Raw genomic sequence first — 24,009 nt, 5'->3', positions numbered from 1 at the left:
ATAGACATTAGTGCTGGAAGGGAACTTAGAGATATTCCTTCCAACCCAGTGAGAGGCAAATTGTCCATAGCATTTGGAATTATGTAAGCGAAGGCCAATTTTTACATCCCTCTGTCTTGTCATGCAAATCCAGCTAATCTCAAGCAGTAAGTCAGCAAGTATTTCCCTAATACTTACATTAAGTCTACTGCTGGGTGTTATTATTAGGTGGTCACAAAATGGTAGACCATTTGCCCACAAGGTTCTTAAAACTCCCTGAAGAACTGAGGCAAATATACATTAAACTGGCAGTGAGTTGACCTGGCATGTTTTATATTTTTCATTTTGTTTTCCGTCCATATTCCCTTATTAGAAGGTAAGCCCCATGAGGGCAAGAACCTTGTCTGTTTGTTCACTGCTATCTCAGCTACTCCTCTGTCTTAGTCAGCTTGGGCTCCTATAACACAAATACCACAGACTGAGCGGCTTAAACAACAAACGTTTATTTCTCTGGAGGCTGGGAAGTGCACAAACAAGGTGCCAGTAGATGTAGTGTCTGGTGAGAGCTCGCTTCCTGTCTTGCAGGAAGTGGGAGTCAGCTGCCTTCTCACTGTGTCCTCACATGGCAGGGAGAAACCTCTAGTCTCTTCATCTCCTTACAGGTCATCAATCCCATCATGGGGGCCCCACTCATGACCTCATCCAAATCGATTACCTCCCAAAGGCCCCATCTATAAACACCACCACATTGGGAATTAGGGTCTCAACATATGAATTTGGGGGAGGCCACATTCAGTCCATAGCACCCTCCTCCAATACCTGACTATTGTGGCTTCTAGTGTGTCTGCTGACTCCCACTTTCTGTGGCATTCTTCCTAGATTTAGACCCCAACAGCCTCCTAGCAGATTTCCTGTTTCCTCTCCAGTTCTAAACTGCAAGCTAGCTGGTCTTTTTCATTTTTGTATTTCAAATAACGCGTCAGATGTCATTATTTGAGAAGATGGGCAGTCTTTGTATCTCATACCTATTTCATGTGGATACAGTCAGGAGAAGGCGAATCAGCTCATGTAAACAAACTCTCCTCCAGCTTCCCTAAAATTTAGGCACAAATGCCACCTGTCCCTGCCACAGTGTATTGGTCAGGATAAGTTAGAAAGAACACAGTTTGACTCTCAATGATTTGACCAGAAAGGAACTGACAACAGGAATGATTACATGGCTCACAGTATCAGAGACAGAGAGAGAGAGCTCCAAAAACAGTGTCTATACTGAGCTTCCAGAAACAGCTGTCAAAGTCACACTGCAGAACCGAACTGCCAAGTTTCCTGCCACAATCAGGAAATTCCTGGTCAAATCAGGAAGCTACCACTACACTGAGGAATCCAAAACCCCACCACGTCTGCTGCAGTGCAGCCTCCTGCCCCTCTCAGCTCCAATTGCTAGTCTCCCTCTAGTGCAGCTGATTGGTATCATCTAAATCCCATCCAGAAATGTAACTAACTGCGAGGGAGTCGGGGGACGGTTGTTCTTGGCTTTCCAGGACCTATAATAACAGGCACTCTAAGGAGGAGGTTGAAATAGAGGGATTCCAGCCACACTACCTTCCACACAAAAGGAAAGGGGTTGCACCAAAATTAAGGGGGTCACCTTTGTGTGCTTCCCCTTTCCACTCATTTTAATCAAAGCAATTAATTTTCTTAGTGAACAAATTTTTTTCCAGGTTGAGATATAATTGACATACACAGCATTGGATTCATTTTAGGGGTACAACATAGGGATATTTGATACATGTATATATTATGAAATGATCACCACAGTGTGTAATTAACATCCCTCATCTCTCACGTAGTTACTATTTTTCTCCTTGTGATGAGAACTTTTAAGATTTCCTCTCTTAGCAACTTTCAAATATACAAAACAGTATTGTTAACTATAGTCACCTACGCTGTACATTACATCCCATAACTGATTCATCTTATATCCGGAAGTTTATACCTTTTGATCACTTTCATCCAACTCTCCCACCCCCACCTCTGGCAAGCACAAATGTCACCACTATCTCTATGAGTTTGGGGTGGTTTTTTTTAAATAGGTTTCAGATATAAGTGAGATCATACAGTACTTGTCTTTCTTTGTCTGATTTCTTTCACTTAACATAATGCCGTCAAGGTCCATCCATGTTGTACATATGGCAGTATTTCCCTCTTTTTTTATACCTAAATATGTGTATATATATATATATATACACATATATATGTGTGTGTGTGTGTGTGTATATATATATATACACACACACATATACACATATATATGTATATACATATATATGAATGCTATTATATATGTTATATATATACATATATATATATATCACATTTTCCTTTGATTACTCAAAATATTACTCATGCTGATTAGTCAACAAATGTTTACTGAGCCTTTGCTATGAATCAGGCACTGTGCTGGGGGCTGGGAACGTGAAGATGATGATGACACTCAGTGCTTTAAGAAACTCACAGTCTAGTGGAAGAAACAAACCAATAAGCTATTGGTGACAAGAGAGAAAAGGTTTCTTCCAGTGGAGACCTGCTCGAAGTGCTGAGGGAGCCCAGATGAAGCTGTACACACTCTGGGCTCCTCTCCTCTAAGATAATAAACCAAATTTCTCCTGCTTCTTTTGCTGGAATTCCAACTTTTTCCGAAGTATTTTCTCTGAGTGACCTCTGGTGTGAGAATCAAGGCAATCAAAGTTGAAAATCACTTGAAACCTGGCCAGATTTCTTCAAGTATTCGTGGTGTTGTTATTTTTGTTGTTGTCGTTGTTGGTTTAACAAAGCACTGAACCATCTTTCTCAATGAAAACACTGTTCATCAAATACTAGCACAGTTTTTATCATGTATGTATTTTAGTATATATTTATGTAGTTCTGCTTATATCTGAGTATATGTGTCCCTACATAAACTGATATTTGCATACATTTGTACCATGAATGTTTGTGGAGGAATGTCTCTCCATAAATATGTATCTCTGTGCGTGGTCCTTTGGTTTCCTTGTTGTTTATAAAAATAAATGAATGTAGATGAAAGTTCAATGAAGGTCAAATATGATAAATAAATTCAAGGAGGTATCAGAGAAGAGAGGAACATATAAATATGTAGGAATCATATATAAGTGATTCTCATACTGAATTGTGAGGGCTGTCTTTAAGAGCAGTTTGTTTTATTTCCAGAGTTATCTTAGAAGTTCCTTTTTATTATTTCCATGAAAGAAACCTTCAAATCAAAGATTAATCCCCCAATAGGACCCAAACCCCTGCCCATCCCTTCTTATCTATTCTATGTGTTCCTAGAAGACAAAAACTAATCTTTTTCAATCTCTGGATCAATAGCACACAATATCCAACACAAAGGCGGTACTCAGGAAAGAAACAAGAAGAGAAGGAAGAAGGAAAGAGATAGTCATGGAGGGAAGGAAAGAAGGAAGGAAGGAAGGAAGGAAGGAAGGAAGGAAGGAAGGAAGGAAGGAAGGAAGGAAGGAAGGAAGGAAGGAAGGAAGGAAGGAAGGAAGGAAGGGAGGGAAAGAGGGAGGGAAGGAGGGAAGAAAGAGAGAGAACAAAAGAGAAGGGAAGGGAGGAAATCAGCCTTATTTATCATGAGTAGACATTAGCACATAGTAATAGAACTGAGTTAATAAGCCACTGGCTAAGATAGGTAAGATCACTGAATGAAGGGCCACTGAGAGATGTCACACCCCATTCTCTGCCCCATCTCAATACCTTCTTGGTCCAAGCCAGCTTCTCTCCTGACCCAGCCATGGACTCTCAGCCCTTGAGAGGGGAGGGCTGTCCCTGGCTTGACCTCCATGAAGACCTTTTGTTTACACAGATGCCTGATCTGTGGTACCATGAACAGAGCACTAGCCTATAAGCTGTAACAGGCTAGTTCTCATTGAGGCTCTGCTTACCTGAATGACTTTGGGCAAGTCACTTAACCTCTCTGGGCCTCATCTGTAAGGGTGCTTATCCATTAAAAGACACGCTGTGTGATCTCTAAACTTCCCTCCTGCCACGGAATCCTGTGACTCTGTGCCACACCAGCTAGCTCTGCCTGCCATCCACGAGGCTCTGGGCTTTGTTTGTGACTGCAGTCCTTCACCTTCCCCCAGCCTTCTCCCTAGGCTGGTCATCAATTCACAGCACTCACACAGGCCTCCATCTCGAGGCAAACAGCAGCTACCTCACCACGGGCAGGATCAATAAACAGGGTAACACTATTTATGTTAAGCTCAGGCAAGCACCGAATCTCAGGCTAGATGCAGAGGTCAGCTTGGAGGCTGCTACAGCAAGGCTTTGCACAATCTAATTAAAAACAGCCAATATGATTCAGAGGTTCCCCTTCTAGATACATACCCAAAAAAATTGGAAGTGGGATCTTGAAGAGATATTTACACACCCGTGTTCATAGCAGCATTATCACAATAGCCAAGAGGTAGAAGCAACCCAAGTGTGCCTCAAAATTAAATGGATAAACAAAATATGGTAGATACACATGGTGGAATGTTATTCAGTCTTAAAAGGAAGATAATTCTATCACATGCAACAACATAGGTGATCCTTTAAGATATTATGTTAAATGAAATAATCCAGTCACAAAAAGACAAATCCTACTTATATGAGGTAGCTGAAGTGGTCAAATTCATAGAAACAGGAAGTGGTTACAGGGGGTGGAGGAGGAGGGTAAAGGGGGTTGTTGTTTAATGGACATAGAGTTTTAGATTTGCTGGATGAAAAAGTTCTGGAGATACAAATAAATACAGTGTGAATGTATTTAACACCACTGAGCTGTATACTTAAAAATGGTTAGGGTGGTAAATTTTATGTTATGTGTTTTTTGCCACAATAAGAAAATAAATTTTTTTTTCATTGAAAATACAGAATCATAAAAGAGTATGGAATGCAAGAAACATGGTGCAGTTGCAGCATGAGGCATGTGGACAAGGGATGCAGAAGGTGAGGCTGGGAAACTAGAAGAAACTCATGAAGGACCTTATTTACATAAGACCTATCCATGGGATGTAAAACACTCCATATATTTGATAGCTTTGGGGACCATCAGTCAGCCTTTTAATCTCTGAATTATTTGGCTTCTACATTATTAGAAAGTTTCTCAATAGTAAAGATGTCATTTCAAAAATTAAATTGGGGCCCAATGACTAAGATAGCAACTGCCTAGTGAATTAGCTAGTGACACTATGGAGACTAGAAGGAGGTTGAATTTGCCATGTATTAAAGAAGCCAAATCAATAGGATGGAGTGAATAATTGGAGGACAGCATATTAGCGAAGGATGCCTTTGATTGCCAGAACAACGCAATTCAACACAAACTGGCAAAAACGATGAAGGCAACTGGTTCACTCATGTAACGAAAACATCAGTGGTAGGTTGGGCTTCAATGTGTTACAATGAGAGAGGCCCTGGGCTCTGACTCTTGTTTTTTTGTGATTTGCTTGGCTCTGCTCTCCTGAGTAAATGGCTGTATCTTCAAGCTGGCTTTCTTCATGGTAGCAAAATGGACTCAGCTTCTCCACACCTCATAGTTGCATATCCTCTCATTCAAAACAAAAGAGAGGTTTTTCCTAACTTAAGTCATTATATAAAAGCCCTCCATTTTCTCTATTTGGACCAAACTGAACCAACCCCTGGGGCAGCGGGATGGGGTGGAAGGCCATACATTGAATGGCTTAGGCCTCTGAGACAGTCTCTATGGCAGAAAGGGAAGGAATTATGCTGACTGACTCTAATTCATCAGGGCCCGCTGCTTGGGCAAGCGACAGGGTACATTCTACTCAAACCACATAGCAAATATAGGGTGGAGGGCATGATTCCCGAAAGAAAATGCTGGTGCTGTCAGCAATAGGAGAGGAAAGGAATGGATGCTGAGTAGGAAGCCAACCCGTGTTCATGATAGAGAGTAAGGAAGAAAGAGGCACCAAGGACAGGGCTACGGTTTCTGGCTCAGATGGCTGTGGACGTTGACACCCTTAACAAAGGCTGGAAATACAAGAGAAGAAGCAAGTTTGGGGGTAGGGCAGAGGGGTGAGGGGGACACATGAATTTGTTGTTGAGTTTGAAGTGACTACAAGACATATAGGTGGAGATGTCAGATGCATGATGGTCCATTCTGGATCTTTCCGGTAACCCCACATAAGTGAAACCACAGCTAAGTGGTCCCACAGCTTCCACAACACTATGCCATGTCTCTTCAGAGTTTTGAAGTACTCCCCAGTTATTGATTAGCCATTAGTGATTCCCTCTGACCCTGTCTAAGTATTTCCTCTTCCTCTTTAGTACTACAACCTACAAATCACTGGAAATGGGGTTAAGCAGGTGCAGGTCGGAAGACAACACATTCCTCTTAATGTGAGAAATTAATTTGTGGTTCTAATTGCCTCAAATCCTAAATGAAAAAAAAAATCTACATGCTCCCAGCATTCAAAATAGAACACAGGCTTGATCTGAATAAAGAAAATAATCTGTCAGGGAATAAAAAAAAGACTTAAGCTGCTAAAATGTCAATCCTACCACATTGTTAAGGAAAAGCGAGTTTAATTACATTGAGATCTACGTAGAATCGTTTCTGAGTGGTGTGCACAGGAGCCTAAAGGTCTGGGATTTCAGAATTGACAACGTACATTAAACAAAGGCAATGGGGAAAGAGCGAAGGATAATGGGGAGCAGGGGGAGACGTGATTTGAGAGTCAGAGGCTTTGAGTCCTAGAGCCAACTCTGTCATGAAACCACCCTATGACCTTTCTCAAGTCATATACTCTCTCTGGACTGTAGCTCTGTTGTATGTAACAGAGGATGCCCAAGCGTAAATGTTCTCAAGTTGCCTTTTGCATCTATGAAAATGTTGCAGAAAATTGACTCTAGACTCTTTTCCCAAAATTACTTGTGTTATTGCATAAAACACAGCCTTGTTGGTTGTTCTATATCTCTATGAAGTATACAGAGAAACTACGTGGAATTTTCCAATTCACAGATGTCGAAACAGAGGCTAAGGGAAAGGTTCCATCTGAGGTGATCCAGAAAACCAAGAGTGACTCAGAACTTAATGAACGAAAACCATATTGTATCCTAGAAGCCATCAACTAAAAAGAAAAGGCAGTCAGCTCTAACTCCTTGGGAAATGAGCCAACCCTTAGCCATCGTCCCTTTTCCCAATCCTTCCTCCTCTCCCCCTGCATAAAAAAATTGGGGGAGAAAAGTAATTTTAACTGTCTCCATACATGGAAGCCCACCAAGCATGCTGGCTTCTGAGGGCAGTGAGCACAGGGGTACACGTGCCGGTACAGAGAAGCCCTGCCATAGAGACTTGTTACCTTAGCTGAGCAACTGCTCTACACCAGGGTGCATGTAAACAGGAGTTGGGAGGTAAGATTTAGACAACTCTAAAGACTAATTGCTTTAATAAGCTTTAAGGGTTGTACCTCAAGAGGCAGCTGTTGATCTGCAGCCAGCTTCATTATCATTGCAAAAGGCCACTACCCAGTTCCCATCATCAGTCTGGTGATTATTAGCCTAACTAGTCTTTTCTTGTTTTCTATTCAAGAGCAGAGCCATTTGGGGAACTTAAGTTCTTGGCATGGTATATGTCTCCCTACTCCTGCATTGCATCTCCTGTATTCTTCAGGAACATTAAGAAAAAGCTGGAAAACCCAAAAAATACAGTAGAACACAGATGTCTATAGAGACAGTAAACTGAGGCCACATTATCATTTCCATGAACTATAGCCTGGTAATGTGAGGCATCTGAAAACAGGAATATGCCAGGTGAAGATCCTCTTCCATAAGGATGATGCCCAGGACCAGAATTTCGCCTGCAGAAGTCAGAAGGCTGCAGTTGATGCACAAACCAGTCAACAAGAACACCTGAAAGGACTCTAACTCAGGGTATTAAGAAGACAACAAAAAGATCGGTATCCGCCTTGTACAATGAGAACTACACACAATTTAATATGCATTTATCTTAAACATAATTATACAAGCAACAACAATAAGAAATACATAGTGGGGTTCTGATATTAACATCCCACCTCCCCTCTTTGGGGGAACCGGTGAAAAGCCTTAGTCAAACGTGACAGGAATTGCCCATGTCTGGTCCTGTGGGGATTTATTTTCTTCTCACATGATCCAGGTCCTGCCGATCCTCTGCGTCCCAGGCTGTTCTTGTTCTATGCCATTCTGTGCTGGAATGGTTACTTCCTGATATCAATGTCATTATTACTCATTTCAGAAAATAGCTGTCTCTTTGCTTCAGGTTTTTAAGAGTCTTCATCTATTGTAGTTACAGAAGAGTGCTTGCCTTTCTTTCAGTGCTGTGTTGAATGCCTATTTGCCAGTCATTTATCACCTCGGGAGTGGCTTTTTCTCCTACGTGACTGCCGCCTTCTGTCTCTCCCTGAATACCGCTGCCTGAAACTTCTGTGTTCCCCCCAAATCCTAAAGGAAGATAGGGGAGAATAAGTTTGCTCCTTTTAGTGGGAATAATAACTCGCGAATCCAAATAGAAATTGTTTTCCTTCCCTACCTCTGCAAAAACATTGCTGGCTTGCTTCTTCTGACACATTCTCCTCCCTGCCTGCAGCACTCCTAGGTTGGATTGTTAACCATTTCACATCCTCTGTTGTGTTGGGACAAACTTGCCCCGGACCAAAGTGAGTTTTCCGTGCATTCTGATTCTCGCAAAACACTCTAATTGTATCAAAGACAAAATGACAACCATAAAAGTTTCAAGGATACATGACCCTAGAAAATTACTCATATTTTTTGTTTTAATACATTTTTCACCTTATAAGGATTGGTTGAGGGTAGGTTACCATAGGCAGAATCCACACTTAACAATGAAAATGTCTTTAACAGAATCTACGCCGCCAGGAAGTTTTGCCCCTGACTTGGTTTAGATCTAGATCTGAACAACCTGACTACGACACTACATGAAATGTTTGGGCCCTGTGTCTATAAAATAGCATTTTTATTAAAACATTTCTGATGATCCCATAAAGCAGGCTTAAGACAGTTTGTCTCTATGAGTCAACAATCAATGTTTTTCTTACTGTAAACATTGTTTTAAAAGCTTTTTTCAGGTGGAAGCCACCCAGTGCCCATTAATGGATGAATGGATAAACAAAATGCGGTATATACTATGCAATAATACGTGGCCTTAGAAAGGAAGGCAACTCTGACACATGCTACAACATGGATGGACCTTGAAGACTAAGTGAAAGAAGCCAGTCACAAAAAAACAAATACTGCATGATTCCACTTATGTGAGGTATCTAGAATCCAATTTATAGAGATAGAAAGTAGAATAATGGTTGCCAGGGGCTTGAGAGTAAGGGGGACTGGGGTCTTATCACTGAACAGAGTTTCAGTTTGGGAAGATGTAAAAAGTTCTGGAGATGGATGGTGGTGATGGTTGCACAACAATGTGAATGTACTTAATGCCACTGAACTGTACACTTAAATGGTTTAAATCGTGGGGTTTATGTTATCTGTAGTTTACCACATAATTTTAAAATATGATATAAAAAAATTGATTTCCAAGTGAGAATTTTTAATGTTCCCCAAAATATCTGGCTCTGTGGTTGAAATGATTTCCAAATAACCTGAATTAGTTGCCACATGATCTTAACAATATATACAGAACATCTGGGCCTCAGGAATGTAGGAAAGCAGTGATATCCAACTACCAAGATTTCAAAGTTCAGAGCAATAAATCACTGATGCTTCTTGGCTTTCTGGACAATGCTTCTAAAAGGCTTTTCAGTTCTTCAAAATTAAATAAATAAATAAATAAATAAATAAATAAATAAGGTACGTCTTGTTGTTTTACTTTCAGGGGGAGGAGACATGGCTAAAAAAGACAAATGTGTGGCAAATAGTTCTCCATGACAAATCACCCAGGAACACTATTCTTTGGTTTGAAGCCCAAGCCCCGGAAGCAGTGTTGTTTACCATTCTGCCCCTCGTCCTCGGTCCACACAGGGTCCCCCTCACCCTGTCCACTGCTCTCCAGCCTGAGTATATTCTGCTCACTTCACTGAGCAGGGGTGAGAATATGTTTTATGTCGGTGGCCAGTCACTGAAAGAAATAAAATACACACGTATATACTTTTGTCATTTTTAAAGAGAGATTTCTAAGGCTCCGCATGACCTGGTTTATAACTGCTAATGATATCAACTTCAAATAAGGTATCTAATCATCACCACATGGAAGCTGGAATGAAAATAAATCTGAAATGAAATCCTAATGAAAATAAGTCATTACCATTTTTTTTTCAGTACCTTTACAGATGGCTCTGCATTGGATTCCTTTTTCCACCTCTGAATCTATTTCTGGAAGGAGGAAGATATGAAAAAAGGGTGGGGGGGAGGGGTGGACTTTAACACCGGAGAGATGGCTCTGATTCCTGGCCCTCCCATGAACCAACCATGTATCTCTGTATCTCTGGCTGCCTCTAGAACTCCAGCTGTCTACCTGCAATGTCAAGATGATAATACAGGCATCTATAGAGCAAGGCTGTAGCAAGGCTTAAAAATTATGGATGGATAGTATTTGAAGCAGTGCCTGGTACATAGTAGGTGCTCAGTAAATCAGAGCAATGACCGTGATGTCTGCATCCCACACTCAGCAGCATATATCACCCACTGATACCATTATACAGCTCCATTGCACCTCCCTCACCATTCCTCAGTAAAAGGTGTTCTGGTCAAGGTCACAGGTACACAGCACATACAAACTTACCTGGATCCTTTCTCCATACACTATTTCCCATTTTATCCATGTGGGAAAGTAGGGAAATAACACAAATACAGTAAGCGTTTCTTCAACAAAAAATGCTTCATCTGGCTTTAACACTCAAGGTCTAAATATGATATAGAGTTATCTGTCTGGGAAAAATTACATGCTCACTCTCAAGAGACAGAGCCCAGGCCAGAAGATGGCTTGATATCTTTCCTCACTGCCATGTTTCCTCACCGCTAGGGTTCTTTTTGTCCTCCCCATTCCTCACCATTCACCTCTTTCCTTTCACATAGAATGAATTATCAGAAATGTGAACATTACAGATTAAGAACAGAGTTAATTTTCTTCCTTTAGTACAATTCATTATTGTCAGAGAGGATGACTATGCACATTCAAAGGGGATCTAACGAATACGCTGTGTCTTGTCTAGATTTGGCATCCTCATCCTTCAAAATTGGCACAAATGCCAAGGAACATAAATGCATACATATAACAGACACCTTCGTCCATTTGTATTCCTGCCTTGCTTTGCCTCTTATCAGGGACTCTTGTTCCAATGTTCCTGTTGAGTAAGCAATGGCAAGTGACCTCATCCTCTCATCCACAGCCAGCTGGACACGGAAGAACCACTTGATCCAAACTGTACCAATCAGATTCTCTCTTCCAAGAAGCAGTCATTGTTTCAGAAATTCTAGCTAGCCGCCTTGGAGTACTTAAACTGGGATATGGTCAAGACTAGATAAATGATGTTGGATCCATATGGAAGTAGACCTGAGAAATGTGGTCTTCAAAGAGAAAAAAATGAAGCACTTACCCAGAGAGAAGCAGAATGAGAATATGTATAGGAGAGAGGAAGAGGGAGGGGGAGAGGGGGAGGGGGGGGGAGAGAGAGAGAGAGAGAGAGAGAGAGAGAGAGAGTGCCCTTCCCTCCTGAGGGCTTTCCAATTGCTGGTTGCAGCTCTTTGTGAGACCCAGGTGTCTTTGGGTTCTTTGAGACACATATGTATCCTTCTAATGACCTTCCCTTTTTGCTTAAGCCAGCTTGAGAGGGTTTTATTTCCCCAAAACAAAGGATCTCTGAGACAATGCTTCACATCTTAGTCACTCACCCATGTGGGCCATGCCATCACCACTGCCACTAGCAGTCACAATGGAAACCACTCCCACTGAATGCAGGGAGTTGATAGCCAGCACTCCATAGAGAGCAGATCAAATAACAGGAGCACATCAGGCTAGCTGTAGTAGGGTTCATAGCCCAGAGTTGCCACTGGTAAATATTTACAACCAGCACTCCTGTTTGGGGGAGAAGGGAGCATATCTCTGGTCTGAGGCATTTGCCAATTTCAGTGGTATAAATACTCCCACCACTGCTATTTCCAATGTGATATCACTGAACATGGAGTTTAAAAGAGACATTCACAACTGGGTTTTAGGAGTCAAGGCAAACTGCTATCAAGCCTACATTTTCTGATTTTATAAGTACAAATGCTCCTTGACCTATGATGGAGTTATGTCCCAGTAAACCCATCATAAGTTGAAAATATCATGTCGAAAATGCATTTAAGGGCCAGTCGAGTGGCTCAGTTGGTTAAGAGCTCGCTCAAGAGTTTGAGCTCTGAGCAACAGCAGTTTGATTCCCGGCCTGAGCTGAGCTGCTGCTGAGCTGCCAATAGGTGGCAGGATGGCTCAGCTAAAAAAAAAAAAGAAAAGAAAAAGAAAATGCATGTAACATACCTAACCTACTGAACATCATAGCTTAGCCTAACCTGCTTTAAATGTGCCCAGAACACAATATCCAAAAAACGCTAGGAACACAGTACACTGTAGAGTGTCTGTCAGTTGTTTACCCTCATGATCGCAAAGCTGACTGGAAGCTGTGGCTTGCTGCCTCTGCCAGCATCACAAGCGAGTATCATACTGCATATTGGGAGCTCAGAAAAAGATCAAAATTCAAATTTCTAAGTATGTTTCTACTGAATACGGATCACTTTAGCACCATCGTAAAGTTGAAAAATCATAAGTTGAACCATCATTAAATCGAGGACCATCTGTACTTTCTGACTCCCTTTTATTACTTGGTTCTTATTATCTTACTCTTTTTTTTTTAAGATTTTTTACTGGGGAACTGGGGAAGGAGAACAGGGTTGGAGAATTGGGGAAGGGGAACAGCCAAGCTGTTGTCCTTCAATCTTAGTTGTGGAGGGTGCAGTTAGCTCCCTCCAAGTCCAGTCACCATCCAGCCACCCGTCGGCAGCTCTCGGCTGCTCAGCTCAAGGTGCCATGTTCAATATTAGTTGCAGGTGGGCATAGCCCATCATCCAATGCAGGAGTCAAACCGGAAACCTTGTTGCTAAGAGCGCACACTCTAACCACTGAGCCATCTGGCTGCTCAGCGGCAGCTCAGTGGCAGCTCAGCTCAGGCACAGCTCACTGACCCATGTGGGAATCGAACCGGCGAGCCTGTTGCCAGAGCTCGTGCTCTTAACCAACTGAGGTACTCAGTCAGCCCTTATTATCTTACTCTTGTTTTAATGGTTTAAGTTTTATCAGTTCCATGTGTTTTATTCTGAACCAATTTAAATCTCTTTTGGTGAGGCCATAGAAAAATCATTTTAAAAATACAGCCTAATTCCTGTATGAGACCTGTAGTTTCATGCTCTCTCAAACACTAAGAGAATAACAACAATTATGATGATGATGATGATGATGATAACAATAATAGTAACACTTTCTAAATGACCTCAATGGCATGCTATGGTAATGAGAACATAGGCATTGCCATCAGACTGACCTGTTTTAAATCCCTGCATAAAGGAAGCATTTGGTAAATGTTAGATTTCCTTTCACATTCACTGACTCATTTATTCCTGTAATCATCCCAGTCAAGAGTTGGTCATGTATATGACAACCAGAATCAGTAACGTTTCCTGAACCAAGGTCACAACTTTTCCAGGATAGTGCACACCTGACTCCAACCAACTTTGGAAAACCTTATGTGCTCCACATCTGAGACCAGAAAGAAAGTTGGGGAACAAATGCCTCATTTCTTTTGTTCTACTTGAACTGAGCTGCTGTCATCTTTGGTTTTGCTTGTAAAGCACAAATGAGACAATAATGCACTAGATGTTATCTTCTTCTCTAGGCTTCCAAAGTGCATTACCCTGCCAACAAGAGAAGAAAAAAATGCCTTCTGCTGGCTTGTGATGGGGTATCTAAGGGGTTTCCCTGTTAGATTTCATTCGGTTCCAACCATTTCCCATGTTGCATTTCCAGTGAACTGATAACAAGTCTTACAGCAACTGAATCAACTCAACCAAACTTTCTTCCATTCCCCACTCCCAGGGTCCCCACCCTGGTTTGTAAGAAACTCAAAAGTCCCCAGGCCCCACTAGCCTTTGGGAACCAAAGAGGTGAGTTGAGTAAATGGTTCCTCAAACCCTCCCTAGAGAGCTTTCAAATCTAGACTAAGACTATATTTTATAGTTTTTTCAGCAAAGTCTGTGTTTTAGACAAAGGTTTTTAGGAAGCTTAGCAACAGATTTCTCTAAGTGAAATCTCATACGGAATTCCTGCAACAGATAAAAAGTAGAGCTAATCCTCTATGGCTTTTTATTTTATTTTTTTTCAGGTCTCAAAAGAAATTTTAATTGGAACTGGTTGACTTGCAATGAGGGTGCCTAGGGACCCCTTCAGATTTGAGCCCCGGCCCTTCACTTGTTGAAAAGCCCTTACAACATCTCTGAGAAACCCTAGGGCTCCTCGGGGCACAGTTTGGAAAACTGCATTAGTAAACTCTCCCTGCCTGTGGGCAGGAGCAAAGTGGATTGAGAGCTGGGGGCAAGAAAACCAGTTAGGAGATTCCTGCAATTGTTAAAAAGAAAAAGAATGAACTCCTGACCTGGCCTAGGAGACACTTAGAAGATAAAGTTACTAGGATGGGCAATCGATTGCATGTGAGAGTCAGGAGAGAGGTAAAAGATACCTCCGATTTGTCAAGCTTGTTTGACTGTGAACACTAAGGTGCCATTAGAAGAAACAGCGTTCAGAAAAAGAAAAAAATAATCAAAATGGTTTGGGGCATGCCATATATTTTGTTTGGAATAGTTTAGCCTCTCTCTTTGAGGCATCTGGGAGGACTTACCTATCCCAGAGAGAGGAAGTGACTTGTCCACCAGTTTCTACAGGAAACCAGGATCAAGCAAAGACTCCCATCATGACTCAAGGGTAAACATCCATAAAACATGAAGCACAAAAATATAAGCCCGTTGCAAAGGCATAGGACCCCAGGCTGTGAGGACCCCAAAGTCATAGGCAAACAGTCAAGATCATTCTCCCAAATTAAAAAAATGTTTTCTCTCTCCAGGCTCAGCCCTTCTGAGGACAAGGGCTGGCAGTATGACCATCAGCCAGAAAATACTGTCAGATCAAATAGTCAACAAATGTTTACTGAGGACCTACCCTATTAGACTTAGCCTAAAGAGGTGAAATTACTGGTTCCCCTCAGGATTCAACCAGCTTAAGCACACAGACGGGGTTACTGAGACCACTGTTTGTTCTCCAGAGTACATTCATTTGTTTATCTCCAAGTGATCCACAAATAACTCCTTCCTGCAGTTAGGACTAGAGACTCTCTGTGCTCCATGACCCAGGCTGGATGCACTTGGCCGTCACAGTTAGAAAGCTGTCACAGAAAAACCTTCCAGTGCCAATCTTCTTTCTCCCTCTGTTTGCCACTGGATTACCAGAGAAGGCAGATGGTACACTGCAACACATCCATAAACCAGGCAAATGTGAACCGTGTTGATAACAGAAATCCAGCATTGGGCACAGCAGCCCATGAGACTGACAACTGCAGTGAGACCACTGGATGGGAATGGAGGCAAACTTCAGGTCAACACAGGAAGAATATCCTTATCCATGACCAGCGGGCCCTCCAGAGTCAGCCTCCTCCTCCAGTTGCCAGCTGTAAAAACTGTGACTTCGTTTCCACATCTTTAAAAGGAAATGATGCTTAATAGCTCCTTAGTGGGATGTAAGCATAAACAGAAATATGCCACATGGAGATGTTAGCACAGTGACTGCCACGGAGTAAGCACCCAATCAATGTTGACTGTTATTAAACCCCAATCCAAGAAAGAGTGGGCTGCCTCAGGGGTAAGAAGTACCCTATCATATGGCTTTTTACTCAGAACTTGGACACCATTGTCAATAATATTGCAGAGGAGAGATTTCAGCATGGATGGGGAGGGGACCCATTTCGCTTACTCTAAAGCCACTTTTGCCCCGGAGACTCTGAAATATGGAATCCAGTCCATCATTGCTTCATGGGCATCTGCATCACCCCATGTTCACTCAGCCAGCATTCACCAGACACCTACTGCATCCAAAGCATCATGCAGACAGTGGGGGAATTTTAACCACAAAGATAAGGCAAGCTTGTTAACACCCAGCTACTGTGGCTCTAATGACCCTGGGAGGGAAACACAGAACAGCCTACATGCACTAATCAAACCAGGACTTGTTTTCTATTTCTGCCTTTGGGATTAGCTAAGGGATTGGCAGGTCTTTAAATCACTCCAAGCTGTTGACCATGACGCCAGACCTGCTACCCGAAAACACTCTGCCAAGCATGATGCTGTGTATCAACACAAGGCTTAAAAAAATATTTTCTTTTAATTTCCACTCTATTTCCTAATCAAGAAATACATAATTCCAGGAGAAAATCAGCTCTTCTCTCTCTCTTTCCCGCCCCACCCCCCATCTCCTCCTGTCTCCCTCAGTCTCCCTCAGCCTCCCCTATCCCTCCCTACTTTCCTCCCCCCCACACCCCCTCTAGCTTTTATCATTTTAAGCTGTGTGCATGCCATTCTTCAGGGGATTAAAGTCAAATTTAGTCTTCTGCAATTGTTATTACCTACCCCTTGGCTTATGAGATGCATTTGCTTGCATTTGTAACACATCAATAACTTCCACTCTCCTCCACTTGTAAACAATGCATTCTATTAAATAGCCTGTGTCTAGCCTTGTATTGAAACAGACAATAAATTAGGACTTCCAGTTCTTAGTTTTTACTGATTCCTGAACCTGCCAGTTACATGCCTGTCCGCCCCACTGAACATTCTCTCTAAAGCTGAGAATGCACAAAGCCCTGTTCATCGTTCTCCTGTCTCCATCACTGCTGCCGGCTGTCAGTTTCACACCACCAAGCAGATTGTAATTGGCAGGATGAGGTGCAGAAATAGGGAACGGTTTGAATATGAGGTTCTCAACGCGCGCGCGCGCACACACACACACACACACACACACACACACACACACACACACACACACGAGTCTTTCTGGCTTAGGACATTCTGCACATTTAGGGACTTAATATATGAAGCTTCTAATCAGAACCCACAAGGGCCGCCCTCATTCGTTCGCTAGCCCATGGGTTGGAAGCAGAGAAAAGAAACACAATGCAATCAACACCTATGAGTACTGCTGTCCTCATCCAGTGCAGGGCCTGCCCGATCCTGGATGGATGCTGCTTTGGGAATGCGCCCTGCTGGGAAACAGCCTTTGTGCTTCGTTGGGAGGCTTCCCTGGGGTCTGAGATCTCCACACTTCCCAAGAGTCACAATTGTCCTGCTCAGCCTTCCATGAGGTCCTGGAGCAAGGAGAAAGCTCTAGCTCACAGAATGTCAGATAGTTTCTGTGGACCTTTTCCTTCCTAGAAATAAGAGCTTACCACCATTCTTATACAAATTCAGACCTATCTGAACTGGGTCACTTAGAGCAGGGTTTCTCAACCTCCGCAATAGTGATATTTTAAACCAGATAATTCTTTGTTGTGAGGGCTGTCCTGTGCATTGTAGGATATTTAACAGCATCTCTAGCCTCTACTTACAAGATGCCAGTAGCAACAATGCCCTGATTTGACACAATCAAAAATGTCTCCAGACATTGCCAAATGGCCCCTGCAGGGCAAAAATCCCCCTCAGCTGAGAACCCCAACAACTTAGTTATATTTAGTCCTGATGTCTGCCCATAGTTACAGAATTTAGTGTTTTGCAATTGTTTTTACCTAATAAGGTCCAGAGAGTTCTACTCTTGTGCTTCTCAAAGTGTAGTCCCCCAGACCAGCAGCAGCAGCAGCACCTGGAAACTTGTTAGAAACGTAAATTACTAATCCTCACCTTCCATAGCCTGAGTCAGAAACTGGGGGTGCAGCCCAGCAATTTGCTTTAATAAGCCTTCTAGGTGATTCTGACTGAAGCTAAAATTTGAGAACTACCACATTATTCCAATGCTCACTTTTTACAGGTAGAAAAACTGAGACCCAGAGAGATAAAGTGACTGCCCCAAAGTCACACAGCTACTTTAGATCCAGACCTGCAACTACCCAGACCTTCAATTACCACTGAATTATTCTCACCAACACCCCCCAGAGTACTTTCCCCTTCTCAGCCTTCAGCCGGCTGCTTGCTCTGCGTCCTAATTTAGCCCTCTGGCCATTTTTTCTGAATTGCACTAGTCTATGTTTTCTGAACCTTACCCCATTTAAGAGCCTAATTAAACTGAGATTGAGTTTAACCATCTTCCTGTTTCTGCTCCCCTCCTGCTAGCAGCGGGCAGTGTGGCAGTACATACTGTGTGAGTGTGCGTTTGTGGGTGATCTCTGTGTTTTTGTCTCTATGTGTACATTTCTATGAAGGTGGCTGTGTGCAAGCCTGAGCATTTGTGCAAGTGTGGCACACAAAGGAAGAAGGCTATGGTGACCGTAGGGTGCCTATGCTCCTGCTCACTCAAGCCCACATCTCTGAACACAGGGTCAGTCACCTGTGACAGCCTCTAGCAGTCATGAATTTTGTAAGAAAGATTCCAGCAGGCAGAAACTGACATGTTCCTTCTTTCAGAGGGGATGATGATAAAAATTCATTTCTGGGGGTTTTCCAGGAAACACACAGGTTAATCGAAAGTCAATAGATTGACTATTTTTGACTAAAATTCAAACAACCTTTGTGATCCCCCCCCCCCCAGAACTGAACTGATCAGTTGTTAGAATTAGAAACAGCTATTTTCACATCAGATGGGCAGAGCCTCTGACCCCTGGTCTTCCGTGAACATTCATAGTTTAAAAATAAATGGCAGATTTTTCTAGCTCAGAAGAAGCTCTGAACTACTGTCTGATTTAAATACTGATTTTTGTCAAGTATAGATGTATTTGGGTCACTGTAGAAGTGTTGTATTTAGGAAACAGAATGACCCAGGCTGAAAATTCACAAAGGAACTTGGAGAAAAACCCAGTTCTAACTTTGATCAACACAGTGATTTTTTAACAAAGATTCTTTCCTTGACCAAACTTTAGTGAGGCTCCCCTGAGCCCTCTGCTCAACGAGGCCCAACCTTGGGCTTCCATCTCTGTCCTTATCGAGTCCAGTTTCAGCTAGAATCCTGCAAGTCAGTGAATTCCCACCCTCAACATATGATCATCCTTAATAGATGATCAATTTCCTCATCCGCTTGGTGCCCCAGGTGATATGGAGTCACCCTGGCCAGTCTTCCACAAGAATCTTATTGAGTCAGTTTAGCAAGAATCTAGCTAGTCCTGATGTCTCCTCTTAGGAATTTTCCACCCGTTGACTCGCACCCTGCTCCTCGTCTATAAACCCCCACTTTTCCTTGTTGTATGTGGAGTTGAGCCCAATCTCTCTATTGTACCGCAAAACCCTATTGCAGTAGCCCCTTTAAATACAGTCTTTCTTATCATCTCTAAAAATGTCTTGAGTAATTTTTTAACGGTTTACACATTGGCCAGGACTTATCCATTCCAACTGGTAAAACAGACTCTTCCTTGACAGATACCTGGGGTGGGGGAAAGACCACTCCTTGGACTTGGGTTCTGGTAGCAACTGTGAAAAGCTAGGATGCAGAGGCAAGAGGGGATCCCCAGGCCATCCTTCCCCACCCAGGACTTGAGACTATTCCCAGGAAAGGACTACTCCACAGATCTGTGGGAAGAAGCCCAAGATGAAATGGGTCAAATCTGAACACCTAAACAGTACATTGGACCATACCTTTTTAACATAAAAAAGTGGTAGCATGTTAGCAAGCTCCCATGGTTCAAACTCATAACATTCATGGGCCTCTCAGCTATCTTGCAAATCCCCACTATGTCCACGGAACTCAAGGCACTGCTAGGGAGAAGTAAGGTGGCAGGGGATAGAAGGCTTTGAAGAGCTTCCAATCAAGTTCAAGACTCAGAAAATTAGAAGTTTGCACTTGCCTTATTTTTGAATAAGAATGCAGACCTGCATTTATCCTACAGGTGCGTGTCTTTATGAGGAAGATTCATTTTTATTTTATTTTATTTTATTTTTATTTTATTTTATTTATTTTGGAACAGGGTGTTTTTCCAGGACCCATCAACTCCAAGTCAAGTAGTTGTTTCAATCTAGTTGTGAAAGGCACAGCTCAGTGGCCCATGCAGAGATCGAACCAGCAACCTTGGTGTTATGAGCACTGCACGCTAACCAAATGAGCTAACCGGCCGCCCTATGGGGAAGATTCTTTAACACCAGAAATTATTTCTTGAATTAAAAAAAAAAAGAAAAAAAGAAAACAAAACTGATTTAACTGATCTCTGGTGATAATCTGCACTTATTAAGTATGTTTGTTTATTTTACAATCATTTCTGTTTCTAGCAGGTGAAAAGCAGTTATAAGAAAAAAAATATCCTGGGCTGGCCGAGTGCTGCGATGGTTAAGAGCTGGCTTGGGACGCCAGAGGACCCCGGTTCGCATCCCACATATGAGGGCCAATGACACTGCCCTCTACAGCTAAGATACTGAACAACAGCTCAAGCTGGAGCTGGGCTGCCATGAGTCGCTGGCGATGGCATAGGCTGCAGCCCCTGCTGCAATGGGTTGCCATGGGCTACAGTGTGTAGCCAGCAGCCAGCGTGAGCGGCCAGCAGCTGCAGTGAGCGGCCATCCAGAAGCCGGCGACTGATCTACCTTGCCCGGAAAGAGCGCAATGATGGTGCCAACTTGGGCCAGTGAAGCAACGTCCTCCACAACTAGACTGAAGAACAAAAGGACAACAACTTGTCTGTTCCCCATCCCCCAATTCCCAGCACTGTTCCCATCCCCCCAATTCCCCAATAAAAAAAATCTTTAAAAAAAAGAAAAAAAATATCCTGAGGGCCACCCAACAAACAACTGCCAAACCTGACTTCCTGCAACAGGAACAGGGCTTTTGCAGGACTGGGCAAAAATCTAGAGCAGGGCAACTCAGAGTGCGTCTGTGAGCGGGTGGCTGTCCATAAGCTGTTTGCTACCAGGTCACGACAAGTAAGTACAGAAATTGAAAGTAATCATTTTAAAACACCTATAACAATTTGACACAGTAATTTTATTTCTCTTGACTCTAACAATAAAAAATTGAAATTTGAATTTTATACGTCTGATTTTTATTTCATTTTTCTAGTTAGTCAATGTTATTATATAATATTTTACAAAATTATCAACCTACCAGGAATTGGAAATTAAAAAAAAAAAAAGTCCCCCACAGATATCTGAAAAGTACTGGTCTATGGGAAGATAGACAGCAGCTTAATATAAACAACAGCATTGTCATAATATTTATTATGCAGAAGGTCCTGTTATAAAGGCTTGCAAAATAAATTCATTTACTTCTCACAACAACCCTGTAAGGCAGGAGCTTTTTTTTGAAAAATTGCTCAACTTCATTAGTATTTATGTAAACACAAATTAAAGCGGCAGTGAGATACCATTACATAGCAACTTGTCAAAAAGTAAGAAGTCTGTCAATATCGAGGGTCAGCAAGTATACATACAGATAAAAAGGAACTTTCATACACTGCTGGTAGGAGTATACATTTTCAACCACTTTGAAAAATAATTCGATGTTCCCTAGTAAAATTCAAAGTGTGCATACAATGTCACCAATGCATATCGCTTAGAAAAAAATCTTGCACATATTCACCAGGAGATATGTATACATAACATTCACAATTATAGGAACAAAAGTAGCAAGATTATTTCAAGCCCCACCTTATCTCATTTATTATTCAGGCATTTCACAAACATTTACTGAAAGTCTGCTATGTCACTGGAAAGTCCCTGGAGAAACACACAAAGAGGAAGCCCTCAGAAACTCAGGGCATTACAATCTCTATCTCTTCTGTATCTACATCTAAAATAGCGTTTATTATATGTGATTTAATACTCATGTGTGTGTATGTGTGTGTGTGTGTATACACATATATACAGGCATGTATGTGTGTATTTTATTTTACTTTTTCCTCCCATTTCACAGATGAGGAAAGTGAGGCAGAGAGATGCTAAATTACCTTCCCAGTACTGCACAACTGGTACATAACAAGTGAGATGAGAATCCAGGAAATTTGGTTCTTGAGTCCATACTAGTAACCTCTGTCATGAGGCTCAACAATAAAATACGAAACCACTTGATTCATATGTCAGTGATAACATAAAAATCAAGGAATGATTGATACCAAAACTCCAGAAGGGAGGAAGAAATGGTGTAGCCAGAGAAGTAGACGTGCCAAGCCTCAAGGGTCTGAACCTGGTATTCAGCCACTAGTGTTCAGGCTACTATTACTCTTCAACTGAACACAACACATTGTATACACTCTTTTATGTGTCTGATACATTTCATATCTTAAAATAGAATTTTTAAGCAGTCACTGGAGCTGTCAACCAATGGCACTCACAGTCTCTGGAGAGGGTGAGCACGCCCTAATGGAGCTGGCAAGTACAGCCATTCTCCTCCATCAGGCCCAACATAGGGGGGTGTCAGAACAGGACCTCAAAGTTTCCTTCCTTTCCTAGGAGTCTGAGATCCTTCCGTAAGTCACATTTTAGAACTCACAGGAAGGAGGAAGCCCACATTACCTGAGAATCTGAACCAACACGTTTATAAATGGATGCAGAATTAACATTTAAGGCTGACAGAAATGCCACACTTGAGAAAACATCCAAGAGCACAATTTACAGTGATAGAGGATATTGAGAAACTTCTTGATAGATTCCAAGAGTTTTCACTGTGTGTGATTTACACATTAATAATGATGTGGGTAATATGGGGCCCACTTCAGTAAACAGGTGAAGCTACTTTGCCTCATAAGGGGCTGAGGTGACACGTGTTTGCACTACATAAGAACTCTTCTTGATATATAAAGGGCTAATGTGGCTAAGGAAAAGCTGTGCTTGGGAGGTTTTTACAACTTTTGGTTGTCGCAACAACAGCCACGGGAGAAGAAGACATAGATGCTTACTTGCCAAGAAAACAGGGTTGATGTATCAAGCCATTCAAAAAGCATGTAAAGGGCCGGCCAAGTGGCTCAGTTGGTTAAGAGTTCGCTCAAGAGTGCGAGCTCTGAGCAACAGCGGTTCAATGCCCGGCCCAAACTGAGCTGCCGCTGAGCTGCCAACAGGTGGCAGGATGGCTCAGCTAATAAATAAATAAATAAATAAACAAACAAACAAACAAACAAACAAAGCAAAAAGCATGTGAGGCTGAGAGGCGGCAGACTGCTGCGTGCCACACCAAACCAAATGAACCAGAATCTCATAATAGTCAAGACCGGAAATCTTCACTTCTACAAATTGCCTCCCCCACCTCAAGATTCTAACGGAGATATTCCTGGGACCATTTAAGATACACCAGGTGAATTAAGAGCAAATGTTTTATAATCACACAAACATAGGCTCAATCTTGTTTCTGCTACTTACTGATTGTTTGGCTTTGAGGACGCTATTTAACATCACTGAGCCTCAATAGTCCCAATCTGTAAAACTGGATGATAATATTACTTATCTCTCAGAATTACCGGGAAGATTTAATTAGTGGTTGTTTGTAAAGTACTTGGCATAAAATAAGCACTCAAAAAATTTAGCTGTATTTATTTACTATCATTTATGCGCACCCATAATATGAAAGGCAATGTGGGGTAGGGTTAGAGGGAAGAAGACAAAAATGAGCAAAATAGTCCCCTTTCAAGGAAATTATATCTAGTGGGGCTGCATTTAAAACTGTCCTGTAGGGGGACCGGCCGAGTGGCACGTTGGTTAAGAGCTGGCTTGGGATGCCAGAGGGCTCCGGTTCGCATCCCACATATGAGGGCCAGTGACACTGCCCTCTACAGCTAAGATGCTGAACAACAGCTCGACCTGGAGCTGGGCTGCCATGAGTCGCTG

The 24,009-nt window shown here is 42.3% G+C and overlaps 1 long non-coding RNA gene across 1 annotated transcript; it reads right to left on the bottom strand.

Moving 5' to 3' along the window:
- Positions 1-8,038: 8,038 nt before the first annotated feature.
- LOC109379524 (uncharacterized) lies at positions 8,039-15,013 on the bottom strand. Its single transcript, XR_002123218.1, has 4 exons — positions 14,925-15,013; positions 9,994-10,120; positions 8,567-8,730; positions 8,039-8,478 (listed from the first exon to the last, which is right to left on the bottom strand). It is a non-coding gene; the product is annotated as an uncharacterized LOC109379524 (long non-coding RNA).
- Positions 15,014-24,009: the final 8,996 nt, after the last annotated feature.

Source organism: Hipposideros armiger, unplaced genomic scaffold, assembly GCF_001890085.2.
Source record: "Hipposideros armiger isolate ML-2016 unplaced genomic scaffold, ASM189008v1 scaffold_27, whole genome shotgun sequence".
Classification (NCBI taxonomy): domain Eukaryota; kingdom Metazoa; phylum Chordata; class Mammalia; order Chiroptera; family Hipposideridae; genus Hipposideros; species Hipposideros armiger.
Note: the sequence above shows the minus strand (reverse complement) of the source record. Positions and strands in the feature narration are given on the sequence as shown.